The sequence below is a fragment of the Camellia sinensis genome, chromosome 10 (assembly GCF_055761805.1).
Source record: "Camellia sinensis isolate YWXY chromosome 10, ASM5576180v1, whole genome shotgun sequence".
NCBI classification, from domain to species: Eukaryota; Viridiplantae; Streptophyta; class Magnoliopsida; order Ericales; family Theaceae; genus Camellia; species Camellia sinensis.
In genome coordinates this window covers 153,123,074-153,135,863 of record NC_138970.1, presented here as the reverse complement: position 1 = coordinate 153,135,863, position 12,790 = coordinate 153,123,074, and the positions used below count along the sequence as shown (strand labels likewise).

At 31.4% G+C, this 12,790-nt stretch overlaps 1 long non-coding RNA gene across 1 annotated transcript; it reads right to left on the bottom strand.

Annotated features, from left to right (window-relative positions):
• Window positions 1–6,674: 6,674 nt before the first annotated feature.
• On the bottom strand, window positions 6,675–11,528 carry LOC145801377 (uncharacterized). Its single transcript, XR_014342762.1, has 4 exons — window positions 10,348–11,528; window positions 7,755–8,247; window positions 7,511–7,675; window positions 6,675–7,435 (listed from the first exon to the last, which is right to left on the bottom strand). It is a non-coding gene; the product is annotated as an uncharacterized LOC145801377 (long non-coding RNA).
• Between the last annotated feature and the right edge of the window lie 1,262 nt (window positions 11,529–12,790).

Sequence of the window (12,790 nt, the reverse complement as noted above, 5' to 3'; positions counted from 1 at the left end):
AAAAAATATTATTTTAAATATATAATTAGTTGCCACGTCATTAAAATTCAAGAATAAATATAATTTTTCGACTTAGCCTCCGTTTGGGAAGTGTGTTGGCTTTTTAGCTTTTTGGCTTTTTTGGCTATTTGAGCCTGGGCTCAAAAGCTTGGTTTGGGAAGAGCTTTTTGGCTTTTTTGACTTTTTGACTTTTTTTGTGAGAGAAGAGTGTAATGATTATGGGTTGGATGTGATGTTTTGTCTGTTGTGGCTCAAAAAGCCTATTCTGTTTTTTGTGGCTCAAAGAGCCAAAAAAGCCCAAAAGAGCCCTTCCCAAACGAACCTTAATAATAGTCTTTATCTGTGTGCCCTTATGGGACAAGATCACCGAAGTTTCAAATAATTATTAGAAAATTCCATTCAAAGTTTTACATGAGGTAAGCAATTCCATGTCGGTTCAAATGTAGGTCTCATCAATAAATAAAATTTTATAATTCTAATTTTGAGTCCAATTTTTTTTAATAAATTTTTTCTTGTATGTTTTAAGAGCAATACTATAAATTCAAATTATTCAAAAAGAATAAAAAATTAATGGGTTAGATTCATTGTGAATTTATTTTACATCTCACTAATTTTAAATTTATACTGCACAAATAATTTTTAAGATAAAATTTAAAATAAATTTTCATATTTGGTAATATTTTGGCTTTTAATTATCCAAATCAAAATTCAAAAACTTGAGAGAGAGAGAGAGAGAGATAGATAGAGAGAGAATTAACTATCTGATAAAGAATGGAAGCAACAGTGATGGTCCAGAAGCGGCCGACATAGGCGTCGGAGATGAAGGCGCCGAGGACAGGAGTCAAGCTTGAAGTTCCGCTGTAGTTTGTGAGTGTGTTGGCTGCCTTTGTTAATGGCATATGAAGCTCTTGTGTTAAATAACTTATCATATTGGTGCTAAATCCCACCACTGCCAACTTCTCACATACCTCATTTGCTGCAAAAAAAACCCCTAAAAACATAAAACACAAAACCCCCATATCTCAAAACAATCATTTGTAGCACTCCAAGTTTAGAGGCCACCCTATGTCTATGAACCGAGCAAGCCAGAGGAGATTTGAACCCTTATTTGGACTTTTAATACTGGCATTTTTAGTATATCGGTTGATATTGTTTTACAATATCACCTATACTGTTACTTAAAACCATGATATTCACTTACCGATTTGATGGCCCTTGATGGGTGTAGCAATGGCATGGTTTTAAATAATTAAATCAATGGTACAGTCATATATATATGAGTTAATATCAGTAGAAATATTGATGAATAATGATATTGAAAGTTCAAAATGTAACTAGAAGTAATAGAGGAAGAAGAGGGCATTTATTATTGAAACAACAAAAACTTATCAAAAATGAAGGTGAAATTCTATTTCCACACACCTAATTAGCTCATGCCACTCTTTTCTCCATACACACTTCTATTAATTTGATTATTTATTAATTTTCTTAATCTACACATTTAAAGTTACAATTATACCTTTTACTCCTAACCTCACTCCTAACCATTGTATACACACCACTAACCTTCTAAAAGGCTTTGGTCTGAAGTGAAATTTGTTCCATGAAAGACTTGCATTGAAGACCTCCCTTGAAAACCATTAACGATAACCCATGATTCAAAACAAAAACTTAGAAATTGCTATGCTTGGATCTGTTGGAACCAAGGCTTTTCCTCTTGCTGGTACTTTGGTCTCTTTGCGCTAGAAAAATCGTAACCTTTTGAGGGAAGATTGACTGATGGGTCTGAACCAAGTGTTATTCACGGTGGTCGCCAAATCCATCTTCGTCTTATTCAAGACATTTTGCGAACAAATTCACATGAACCCATTGATTCGAACTCAAAGGAGGGTCTGTTTAGGCTGAACAGGGAAGAATTGACAGCCAACCCAATTGTTCTGTCTCACTCACGCTTTGAGTTCTTATGGGTGTCCAAACACTGTCTTTTTTGAAATTCAAGTTCATTGTTTGGCAATTAAAACTGGGGTTTTCACCAATGTTCTATATTGGGAGTTCTTTGATCAGTTTTTACTGCAAATGCAACGAGTTAGGCAGTGCATATCAAGTGTTCGACGAAATACCTGTGAGCAATGTAGTCTCATGGACAACAATGATTACTGGGTTTGCACAAGAGTGGAAGATTGATTTGTGTTTGGAACTCTACCACCGAATGAGAAATTCAACTGCGAAACGGAATGAGTTTGCGCTAACTAGCCTTTTGAGTGCTTGCACAGGCAATGGTTGTCTTGGACATGGAAGAATTGCTCATGTATATATATATATATCAATTAAATAGATTTAAAAATTAATTGAATTGAATTAGTTTATTTGGATTTATTGAATCTAAATTAGTGGGTTTCATTATTATGTATGATTATTTGTTGTTAAAATATGTGTATAGAGAATTTTTTCATATAATATTATGAGTGTTGTTAAATGTCTATTATAGTTATTTTTGTTTAGGATATAATTGTCATTAAATTAATATTTCATTAAGTATGCTCTGAACTAATTAAGTGTGTGAAAATATAATTTTCCAAAATGAAGGGCATAGTGATCAACCCACCGTTTGGTATTTGGACATCGGAATCTTTTCTCTCCCTCATTTCCATCTTCTTAGCAACTCTTTTTAGTGCCCTAAATGGTCACTCAAACTCCAATATTTATAGGCTCCATGAAGATTTTAGAACAGTAATTAATGCTCTTGTAATTTGTAATTTTTCTTAAAGAAGTAAAATTAACTGACAAATTCATGGCCACAAGTGTAGTAGTCGGCACATGATGTGGATAAGTGAGAGTACAAAATGTTAAAAAAAAGTTAGGTTCTGTTTATTTGATTTTCTAAAAAATTATTTTTAGATGAGTTTTTTTGTTTATTTTTAATATTTTAATTAATATTTTATATTTTTTTGATGTACTTAATCAAGATACATCCAAAAAGTAAAATAGATTGACTAATTTTTTTAAAAAAAAAAGTAAAAAAATGATGAAAATTTGACCAAAAATTTGTCTGGATTTTTGTTTATTTTTAGTGATTTTTTTTTCATATTTTAGTTAATTTTTTTTACTTTTGATACATCTAAAATAAAAAATTTGATTAAAATATAAAAACACTAAACAAAAATCCGTTAAAAAATAATTTCTAAAAATTGTAATCAAAGCCTAATTTTTGTCTAAATCATTGTATATTATAGAGGGAGATTTAGTCAAAATCCCTTCATAATAAAATTTTAATGAATTAAGGACAAGTACAAAAAGTTTTCTTTAAAAAGTCTAACACATACCACTGTTACTAAATGTCGGTTTTTAATAAAATTAATATTTTTAGAATCCTCTCATCAAAATCTATCAAATAAGATTTATGATGAATTACACTAACGGTTCTTATAGTTTGGAACTTGTATCACTTTTTTTTTTTTTTTTTTTTTTTTTTTGAAGAGCAAAACGGCCTTCTATTGAAGATGAAACCATACATACATAAGAAATAACAAAGAGAGGGACGAAAACAATGCTAGCAGACTTCAAAGTTGATGAGAAAACAACCTCAAGGCCAAGCCAACAAAGCCATCCCTCTCGCAAAGGTTGGTCCCTAACTTTTCAATTGTGATACATTTGACCTTAAATTTTGAATTTTATTCCAAATAAGGACAATTGAAAATACTATTAGATTTTTCAAGGGCAAAATTGTCAATTTAATAAGATATAAACTAATTTGACAAAAAAATATTTTTAAATTTTTAAAAATTATTTCTACCCACTAAAGATAAAATTATGTAAAATTAATAAATCTTTTAGACATTTATTTATTTTAAAAAAATATGTAAAATTAGTGTAATTTGCCCTAAGATCTATGTTGATTGTGTAAAATTAGTGTAATTTGCCCTAAGATCTATGTTGACTATGAAATTTTTAAAAAAAAAAAAAAAAAAATTATTACCGTCGAAATTGATATAAACAGTAACATGTTACTCTGATTCACAGTAACAATAACATGTTATTCTGGTTCACAATAACATGTTACTCTAGCAATATTTTCCAAGAAAAAACAAAGAATATTTACTTTGTCCTTACTCAATTATGCGCTTCCTTCTTAGAGTGTTTATGAAACAAAATAAATTAAACTATCCTTTTCACTAAAGAAGGATCTAATGAAAAAATCGTGGCTAAATTTTCCTATTATAAAGACAGTTGAATTTCGTAATTTCCACTTCTAAAAATGTTTGAAAGCTCTAAAATAAGAGTTCTAAAAGAATTCTAATGGATGAAGCCTACCCATTGATGTGATATTTTAACCTTTTTATTTTTTATTTTCTTTTTCTTCAATACCACATATATTATATATACTTTCATTTAGAACTTTATACCTAAAACTCTCGATCACTGTCCTTTTTGCTTCAGCCTTGTATTGTCCGTGTCGGTTATATACGATCTGTTTTGGTGAAGAGATTCCTTATCATACAATATATAGTGGTCTTTTGGCAACATGGTAAAAAGCCACGCTTTTAGCTTTGTTCCAAAAAGCTACATTAGTTTTTTTAGCAAAAAGTCATTTGGGAAGTTGAAAAAAAGCTATATATAAAATTACAATTATACCCTTAATATTATTTAAGGTTATACATGGATAAAAATGTAAATTTTCTAAGTTAGGTGGGGTAGTTTGGTCATTTTATTGTGATGTGACATCATAAATAAATATTAACCAAAAAAGCCAAAAGCAGCTTTTTACCAACTTCCCAAATCACTTTCTAAAAAAACCAAAAAGCTTGGTAAAAAGCTACCATCTTCCCAAAACACTTTTTTTTTTCAAAATATTTTATTGTTTTCTAAATTTAAAAGTAATAATTAAAAAGTAAAAATTAAAATTATTATTCCCTTAGTAATCATTTTTTTTAAAAAAAATCTATTTAAATTATTTAAGTCTCATTATTATTATATAATATAAACAAAAACATTGGAGGCTCGTTGTGATTCAAAATTCCAGTACTTTTTTTTGGCAAATTACAGAAATGATTCCTATAGTTTACCTGTAATTTCATTTCGGTCTTTGCACTTCTAAATGTATCAATTTTGCCCCTGCAGTTTGGTTTTTGACTCGAAATGATCCAATAATTAACAGTCGTTAGACTTTTGGACGGAAATTCCACGCGTGCAAGGCACGCACGAGACTTGCACAGCTTCTATGTTTCATTATGTTTATCAATGAACAATTTTGACTTTCTTGACTATTTTTGCAACAATTCAATTTGTTCTCTAATATCATCACTCAAATTTAACTCATTTAATAGATGTTTTATTTAATTTTATAAATTAATTATTATTATTTTTTAAAATAAATTTATTTAAAATTGTAATTAAAAAATAACATATATTTTTATTGATATTTTATTTATTTAATTTTTAAAAATAAATTTATTTAATTGTGTAAAAAATAAAGTAAAATAATTTTTTATTTAATCTAGCTAAAGATAATTAAAATATTAAAGATATATTTAATATTGCTATTACTTAGTAAACAATTGAAAAATGGTAAAATAATCTTTTGCACATTTATCCTTATCCAGTCTATCCAACCAAATATTAGATTTACTAAAAATAGTCATTTCCAAACATTTAATCCCATGAGAAAACAAACACGGGATACACATCTAATCCAACCAAATAGGCTAAGAGATTCATAGTCCCAAGATTCAAGTCCGATAGATTATAATCCCCTCTTTTCTAATTGTTTACTAAGTAATTGTTTACTAGTTTACCATTTTTCAATTGTTTACTAAGTAATAGCAATATTAAATATATCTTTAATATTTTAATTATCTTTAGCTAGATGAAATAAAAATTATTTTATTTTATTTTTTACACAATTAAATAAATTTATTTTAAAAAATTAAATAAATAAAATATCAATAAAAATATATGTTATTTTTTTAATTAAAATTTTAAATAAATTTATTTTAAAAAATAATAATAATTAAATAATGAAATTAAATAAAACATCTATTAAATGAGTTAAATTTGAGTGATGACACTACAAGAAATAACACCTTTGCCGACCAAAAAATTGGTCGCTAAAAGCCCATTTTTAGTCGACAAAAGGTATCCGCGACCAATTTTTTTGGTTGCTACTTTGGTCGCCAATTGAGGGTCAGCAAAAGTAATTCGCGATCAAAATTTTTGTTGGTCGGGAAAAGTTAGATTTGCCAACTAAATTTTTAGTCGCTAAATATATCAGTACTGTGACTAATCCATTTTGTTGCTAAAACACTTTGGTCGCGAAAAGTAATATTTTCCCGGCCAAATATCTTAGTCGCCAATTGTCACATTCCACGACCAAATAGATTAGTCGCCAAAAGTCGAGGAATCGCCGACTAACAATTTAGTCGACAAAAGGTAAGGAATTGCCGACCAATGATTTTAGTCGCAAAAGTGTAGAATTTGCCGACCAATATTTTAGTCGCCAAATCTTTTTCTTTTTTTTTTTCTTTTTTTTTAAGAACAATCAATTTTTGTTTATAAACATTCAATCCAATGACTGAAACAAAATTCATTCAACCCAACCACAATTAAGGAACAATAACATTTAAAAAAGAAAAAGCTTAGGAACAATAATTAACAAATTTTCTTTTTTGTAGCTTTACTAAATCATCAAACAATAATTGAATTCCATTTAAAATAAAGATGAAAATATGTAACCGTAGTGTAGCGCAGGGCATATTCAAGTCAAATTGAATTTAGTAAGCATGTCTTCTCAAAAGCTATATCCTCTTTGAAGTCCAACATGACACAAAACTTGAAGCCCTTCACCTTCTTTAATAATTTAACATATCAACTTGCTTGGCAGCTGATCTAAACTAACATATCAACTTTATGGATAATTGACCCTCCACCCTTGCATGGCCGAATGAAATAGCCACTTGGAAGCATTTCAGCTCTCACAAACTGAGCAGCAGCAGCTGCATTTGGGCTAGCACCAGAACCTAATAGAGATCTCTCATAGACCTTGAAAGATTGATGATAAAAAAGAACAAAGATCAAATTATTACATCACCAACTGTCCCAAAAGCATAAGTTTTAGAAAATAGGAGGAACAATGTATTTAATTAAGTCCAAACTCGATTCATTTGGTAATATTAATGCCCTCAACTAATACAAAATGATGTAAATTATGTATAAATGTTTTTGAAATTAAACAAGAATAAAAAAAGATAAGAAATTTCTCTCACAATAATCAAACAAAAGGTAGTAGACAAATTATGCAATATAACAATCAATTTTCATCACATCACATGTCAGAGAAATCTAATCTTACTAGGTTAGATCGACAAAGATCTTCTAGGCTGGCTTGAGAACTTGGATCTTCATGTTCATTGGTTTCAAAACAAACACCGCCATCATCATGCTGCATAAATATCAACAAATAAGCAATGCAACATAAATGCCGAATATATCTGAATATACTAGAGGTCGGCCTAACCTTTTCAGGCTGCAGAGGTACTTCTTCATACTCGTATGCATTCTCTAGCATGTCAAAATCAGACGGACCAAAATCAAAGCCTCCATTATCATAATCATTGTCATCATTGGGATCACAAAATGATTCACAAGTTTCACGTACTCCATGAATAAGTGAATTTCTCAACTGTAAATAAAACATCAGGCATCATTTAACAAAAACTAGACCGTTTGAGGAGACAATATTAAACAACCAACAAACCAACCTTTTCATATTTTCAAGGAGATTGGGATTCTTGTTGTCTCTCTGAGGCATGATGTCGTGCTTCCCATATATCACTGAACTTTGAACTAATGGTACCATGCATTCTTGCAAGAGGAAACTGAATAGTTATGGATATCCGTTTAGTGGAATTAATCCCCTGCCTTCTAAAAGATTTCACTGCTCAAAAACAGAATAAAGAAGTTGAACAAGATTAAGAGCACAAGAAGAAGCAAGGAAAAAAAAGTAAGCAAAGAAACAAAAAGCTTGAACAACCTTTTTTAAAAGGTTTTACCCTCAAATTCCTGGGTTCATAGGGATTCAAAAGCTTCTATGGATCATCTTCATCATCCAAGTCTCCAGGCTCTGAATATCTATCATCCATTTCAAATCCATAGTTTTCGGGAATATCACAAGCAGGAGGATATTCAGATGGGAGGATTTCAAATGTAGGTGAAGAGAGGATTTCATCATTTATCTGACATTTATGTCCCAATCTGTGAAAATATTCTATTAACTAGTATTCTGTTAACAAAGAATATCACTTATTTGGCAGCTATTACCAAAACCTTATAAAATAACTAAATCGGGATTAGTCAGAGCTTCCATGGCAAATTTAGGTTTGATTCCATATATGGGCGATTTACTATAAATTGGATCCCAATTGAGTTTGGCATAGCGTAGATACTTTGGAACAGCTTAATCCTAATTCGTGTTTGTGACATTTCCAACTGGTGAAATGGCTTTGCAGGAAGGATATGCTGTTAGTAGATCACACATTGTCTCCAATGCAATTAAAACAAACTGTCCTATGGCAATGTGTGTGAAGATTGCCAAGGAAATCAATGGTTCTGAATGATCTGTGTGCAAATTAGTCTTGTAGATAAAACAAACTGGCTGTAAGTAGTATTCTGTAGAGGCTGCAAATTAGTCTTGAAAATATTCAAGTAATAAATCCTGTCTAAGGCCTCGTTTGGGAAGTGGCTATTTTAGTAGGCTATTTGGCTTTTTGGCTATTTTAGTAAGCTATTTTGGTTTTTGTGTTTGGGAAGATGAGATGGATTTTATTTGAGTTGTTGTATTGAAAAATGTGTTGAAATGATGTTTGAAATTAGAATGACAAATTTGTCCCTAAAAATATATTCTTTTAAATTGCTGTCAAGGGGTAAAATCGTAATTTATGCACTGATGGAACAATTTCTGCAGCTGACAGTGTAGGCTGTGCCTACACTACCGGCTGTGCAGCCTATTTTTTTTTTTTGAAAAAGCTTGCAACAGTGGGCTTTTTGGCTAAATTTTCATTTTAGGCTATAATAGCCTATTTAGCCACTTCCCAAACAGCGCCTAAATAAGCTTAAAAAATAAGTTATAATTTGAAATTACTCAACTTATTTTAATCAAATAAGCTAAATAAGTTAATTTATAAGTGACACTAAACTGACCATAGTCATTTTAATCGTGTCTAAATGTATTCCTACGAACGAAACACTACCTAAGTGAATGAGTAATGACCTGCTTGCCTTGGACTTGCCCGATTTAGAATGCAACCCAAATAATGATAATGAAAATTAATTTATATTAGTCTAATGATGATAAGAAATGCACAAATTAAATTCAATGTACAAGGCACATCAAAAATCCAATGTATTATTCTCTTATATCCCCTTTCTAGATCCCTCAAATTAATCTGTCATATATGCTGCTATCTTTCTCCTCTTGAAATAAACTACGTTACACTATTCCTTAATGTATTTTCAATATGGAATTCATTTCATTATCAAATTTATTTTTCTCAAATTTGAATATTTACTTATTTTCACCACCAAAATTTTCATTTTAAGACATTTTTAGACTCTCTAATGTTCAAACTTGTGTTGAAAATTTACCCATTAAATTGCACACCTAAAAAAAATTGAAAGAAAAAATATGTGGTTAATTTTAATCGTTGATAAAAAATAAAAAATAAAAAATGAAAAGAATATCTAATTCTGCAGTTTAGAACAGAAGACAAGGCATCTCTAAAAATAATGGAGGAATCTATCACAGGCCAACAATGACATAAACACTATTTTATGACATTGTGATCTTTCAAGATCCTATAGTATTTTTCAATCTCCTTCACTATATATGCATTTTCTTTCCAAGAAAATGGAAGAAAGTTTGTGAAAATATTTATGAATCTATCAATGGAAGGCATCATTATGTCAAATCCTATTCTCCCTCCTGGTTTTCGATTCCATCCCACTGACGAAGAACTCATCACCCATTATGTCAAATCCTATTCTCCCTCCTAGGTCCGTCAACCCTTTTTCTGTTTGTTCATTGGGCACCCATTCATCATACTCTTCCCCATTAAAGTTCCAAGTAAATTTGTTCACAATCTATCTTGCACGCAAGTTGAAGTAGCAAAAAAATACTAGCAAAGAGACGAAAAAAATTGAAACAAAGATTAAAATGGTGGAACCACATTTTATAGTTTTGCAATTTTTATCAGAAAATTAGTTTCTCCTGTGTGATAATATATAGAATTAAAAACTTTAAGACTCCACGTGGCTAAATGAAAGAAGAGTGAGGAAGGGAAAAGGTGGTGTATGCACCTTTACAAGCAATGACTTTCTTCCTGAGCTAGAACTCACTATAACTCCCATCGATTTCCTATCATGGTCAAACTCAAGAGTGGTAATCCATTTTTCAATCTTACTCCACGCCCGAAAACAACCTTCAATTACATAAAAGTATATGGAACACATTAGCAACCACGTAAACATGTTTAGTAAACAACATAAACATAAGTCAATTATAATTGTAACTTACGTAGAACATCACCATAACCTCTAGATGTACCAGAATCCAATCCATCAGGAAGTCCCATTTTCTCAGCCATAACTTAAAAAAACATAAGCAATCATGATGAAAAAATTGCTTCAGCTTAATATTTATCGCTTTGCAGCAACTTCAACTTAGCACTCTCTACAAACAATTTATGTAGTATGGTGTCTCATGCTTATGACATAGCAAAGCATGGGTTATTGAAACAAATGGATGAAACTAATGTTTTAAAGAGTAAATCCAACCTCAATACTCTTAGCAATTTGGGGAATATGACACTAGATTCCAGTGCTTTTTATTTCTTTCCTTTTTTCCTATAGTTTAACTATAAAGGCAAACTTGATTTTAAACCACAAGAGAAAGAAAAAAAAAGAAAAAAAAGAAAGAGTAATAGTTTCCTTAGCCATTTTGATTAATGCAAGAAGCAAGACTAAGCAAAAGCAATTATGGAAAAATTCAAGTGGAACCAAATGCTGATGCCTCATCAAGTGGAACCAAGTCATTCACATTTTTATAAGCATGTTTCTTCAAATTTTTCCACCAAACCCTGCTAATGAAACAGGGAAGTTAATCACATTTGAATCAGGACACTGATGACAAAAACAACAATGTAATTTACTTATCTTAAAAGGCCATAACTGAGCAAATACTCCTAAGGAACTAGTGATGGAGCAAGAACTTTTTGTTCTTTTTTTTCTTGTTTTCTTTTAACTACTTTTTATTTTTATTTTTATTTTGATTGTTAGAGGTTTATTATGCTCGGCAATTTCCAAAGACAAAACTTGGGGATTTAGTCTACAGAGCATAGCCGTGGTTAATTGGTTCCTAGGACAAATTAAGACCGTGTTTAGATCTTGGATTTGGGTAGGCAAAGGAAATGGGAAGGAAAATGTTAATGAATTATAAGCAGAAATTGTTTCACATTGTCCACTACTTTTATTTTCCCTCCTCAAATCTCTATCCAAATTCATGACTCAAGCACATCATAAGTGGAGTGTTGCTGATTGAAAATTGACATCATCAGTGCAATCATTGCTCTGTACTTACACAACTATATTTTGCCTAAGTATATTGCGTAAGTGGAGTGTTGGGATGTGTTTTAAAATTGACCTAGCATGCTACCTCAAATCAATGAATGTCATGAGTGTTTCATAGGTCAAAATGCAATTACATTAACATGGGGTCCTAAATTTTCTGATGTTGAACAGTGCAAGCCTAGGTAACATGATGCAATTTTGTGAGATCTAGAATCTTAGCTAAAGGTTTGATTTTAAAATAATAATAATAATAATTAAAAGCGATTTTAACTTGAAATCTGAAAACAGAGTAAAATTAGCATGAATTCCAATCACTGTGCCCACTGATGTTCAATGGGAAAATGTTTGGTGTAGAAGCATTTCGTGGTATTTTACATGTTCATGCACAGTTCAAATAACCACAACAAGAAAAACCATAAAACAAGATCTATTTAGTGTATATTTTGGAGAAACTAGAGTTAAGTTGCGATTTAAATAAATTTCAGGTTAGGAATGTGCAATCCCTGAAAAACTGGGCCAGCTAGGAACCTGCAAGAGCAAACTGTGAGAGAAAATAGTAGAAGTCCTGCAATCACTCAACCCACAAACTCACCCTCTCACACAATATAATGGGGTGGACTCACATCACTCAAGCTTTTACACCAAATTTCTAGCCCTAGCCACAACCAGGTTATCAAGTGGGTCCTTGAATCGATCAATAACAGCCTCCTCTCCCCCTTCCATTTCAACAATGTCCGACCACTTAGTCTGAAGCAGGTTGAACACTGAAGTGCATGAGTGGATATTTCCTCTTGAGCAAGTTCAATGGGTACCAGATCCTCCCTCGAAACCCCCAACATATTTGCTTTCATGGTGTTGAGCCTAGCCCACAGGTCCTTAATAGCCTGAGACTGAGAAATTACCACATCCGAACCCCGATTTGAAACCCTACCTCTAGTTGAACCTTGCTCATCAGGACCAAGAGCATCCATCGCAACAATTTCTGATCGAAGGCCCTCCATAGAAGCAGCGAACGACCTTGAACTAAGGCTAAGACTCCCTTCATACCCCATCGTCAATCTATTAACACTAATCGAATGAACCTCCTCAGAGGAAATTTTTGATTCCCCTTTCTCTAAGCTCAAACCCGATTCAGTTTGCCCCAAACCAAATAACGCTAGTGATTTCGAATCCC